Source organism: Chlorocebus sabaeus, chromosome 26, assembly GCF_047675955.1.
Source record: "Chlorocebus sabaeus isolate Y175 chromosome 26, mChlSab1.0.hap1, whole genome shotgun sequence".
Lineage (NCBI taxonomy): Eukaryota > Metazoa > Chordata > Mammalia > Primates > Cercopithecidae > Chlorocebus > Chlorocebus sabaeus.
The window spans coordinates 38523557-38526581 of NC_132929.1; the positions used below are offsets into that span (position 1 = coordinate 38523557).

A 3025-nucleotide genomic window follows, 5' to 3' on the forward strand; every position below is an offset into this window, starting at 1 on the left:
GCATCTGAAGCCTTTAGAGGGAGAAGAAAAGAATTTGCCGTCTTGAGTTTCGGTACAGAGGGCAGTAGCCTTAAGTTTAGCAGGAAAGGAGGAAGAGGAGGGAGGCTAATATTTGTAGAGTTCGTGTTTTGTGTACAGGACCTCATCAAATCTTTGCCACAGCCTTACAAAGCAGGTATTTCTGCACTCATTTGTCAGGTGAGGTAGTAAGCTCAGAGGTGATGTAATTTGCCAACGGCCTCACAGCTTGCATATGGCAAACCCAAGTTGTCTAATTCTGAAATCTGACCTCTGTCTACTGTTATTACATGTCCACCCTCCCCCAAGCACATTTCAGGAAAGCGGGAAACCCAAGCCTTGCTTGAAAGGATCCTGACACATTTAAACAAAATCAGAACAAGAAACTTGAGAGCAAGCGTCATTTAATAAAACTAGTTTGAATGATCTATACTGATCTATACTTACTTAAGGGCCCCATGGGGCATTTTATACATTCAAATATACTTGCATATACTTGAACAGAGATTCTTGAACAAAGATCTGTTGTGCAGATGAGGAAAACCAAATTCCAAAGAGATGCTCACAAATGGTAGGGGAAAGAACAAGATTTTTTTTTTCACCATGTAGATGTGTTTGTGTTCTGGTGGCATGCAAAGTCCTTCTTTGGCATGTGACTATTAGTTATCAAATGCACGTTCTTATAAAAGAAAGAGTCAGATGGCTTCTGCCCTAGTGGCCTTTGTTCCTAGTTCACATTCTTCTGTCACAGAAGCTGGCATACTGTACAATCCTGAGGAACTAGTTATATACAATTATGCTTGTTTCAGAATAGTGGGGGAAAATTGGAAAAACAATGTCACATTTGGGGAATTAAATGCCCATATAATCCATTACTTTTATTAAAAATATTTCTGAGCATTTATCATTCTTAGTTTTAAATAATACGGAATATACACTTGCCACAGGCTAGAATCTGGGCTGGATGCTTTTTATACACATTGATTTAATCTTTACAACAACAGTACAAAATAAATGGTATAATTCCTAGTGCTACAGGAAACTGAGGCTCGGCAAGTATAAATAACTTGCCTCAAATTGCACAACTGGAAAGTTCCAGGGCCATCACTTGAACCACATCCGTTGATGTTGGACTAAGGGAATACACGTTAGCACCTCATGAAGCCGGTTGACTTGCCTTGGGTGAGTTGTAATGTCTATGAACTGCCTCATATCTATCACAGGACAATTACACCTAGTCAATGAAACGTACCGGGACTTTATGAGGATTAAACGTGAGACCATGTGGAATCACGTGAACACTGAGGTTCCACATAGCCCAGGACTCCTGAGCATGTGCCTGAAGAGGCATACAAGGAAGCTCCTTGGAGCACTGGTTTGTAACCGTGAAAAATTTGAAGCAACCGAAATGTCCATCAGCAGGAGAATGAAGAAAGAAATCACGATGGCTGGGCACGGTGGCATGTGCCTATAATCCCAGCACTTTGGGAGGCTGAGGCGGGCAGATCACTTTGAGTCAGGAGTTCCAGACCAGTCTGGCCAAGATGGTAAAACCCCATCTCGAGTTAGAGACCCCTGTGCAACCCCACCGCCTCCGCCGGCCTAATTACCATCACACCCCGGGAGGAGCCGCAGCTGCCGCAGCCCGGCCCTAGTCACCATCATTTCAACCATGAGCAGCGAGGCTGAGACCCAGCAGCCGCCCGCCGCCCCCGCCCTCAGCGCCGCCCGGCACCACGGGCAGCGGTGCAGGGAACGGTGTCCGGGGCGGCCTCACATAGGCGGCGCCTACTGGCGGGGACAAGAAGGTCATCGCAACGAAGGTTGTGGGAACAGTAAAATGGTTCCATATAAGGAACGGATATGGTTTCACCAACAGGAATGACACCAAGGAAGATGTATTTGTACCCCAGACTGCCGTAAATAACAACCCCCCAGGAAGTACCTTCGCAGTGTAGGAGATGGAGAAATTGTGGAGTTTGATGTTGTTGAAGGAGAAAAGGGTGCGGAGGCAGCACCCGTTACAGGTCCTGGTGGTGTTCCAGTTCAAGGCAGTACATATGGAGCAGACTGTAACCATTATAGACGCTGTCCACGTCGTAGGGGTCCTCCACGCAATTACCAGCAAAATTACCAGAATCGAGTGGGGAAAAGAACGAGGGATCAGAGAGTGTTGCCGAAGGCCAGGCCCAACAACGCCGGCCCTACCGCAGGCAAAGGTTCCCACCTGACTCCATGCGGAGACCCTATGGGCGTCCACCCCAGTATTCCAACCTTCCCATGCAGGAAGGAGTGATGGAGGGTGCTGATAACCAGGGTGCAGGAGAACAAGGTAGACTAGTGAGGCAGAGTATGTATCGGGGATACAGACCACCGTTCCGCTGGGGCCCTCCTCGCCAAAGACAGCCTAGAGAGGACGGCAATGAAGAGAATAAAGAAAATCAAGGAGGTGACACCCAAGGTCAGCAGTCACCTCAACGTTGGTACCTCCGCAACTTCAATTACCGACACAGACGCCCAGAAAACCCTAAACCACAAGATGGCAAAGAGACAAAAGCAGCCCATCCACCAGCCAAGAATTCGTCTGCTCCCGAGGCTGAGCAGGGAGGGCTAAATGCCGGCTTCCCATCTCTACCATTATACAGTTTAGTCATCCAACAAGAAGAAATATGAAATTCCAGCAATAAGAAATAAACAAAAGATTGGAGCTGAAGACCTTAAGTGCTTGCTTTTTGCCCGTTGACCAAATAGAACTATCTGCATTATCTATGCAGCATTAGGTTATTAATTTTACCTAAAGATATCTCTTTTTGGTAATAACAAACGTGTTTTTTTTGTTTTTAAAGCCTGGTTTTTCTCAATACGTCTTTAAAGGTTTTAAAATTGTTTCATAGCTGGTCAAGTGGAGATTTTTAAGAACTTCATTTTTAATTTTTAATAAAAGTTCACAACTTGATTTTTTCAAAGAAGTCAGCAAACTCCAAGCACCTGTTAATAAAGGTCTTAA

The 3025-nt window shown here is 45.5% G+C and overlaps 1 pseudogene; it reads left to right on the plus strand.

Annotated features, from left to right (window-relative positions):
* Positions 1–1690: 1690 nt before the first annotated feature.
* Positions 1691–2762, plus strand: LOC103245517 (Y-box-binding protein 1 pseudogene; annotated as a pseudogene).
* The last annotated feature ends 263 nt before the right edge of the window (positions 2763–3025 follow it).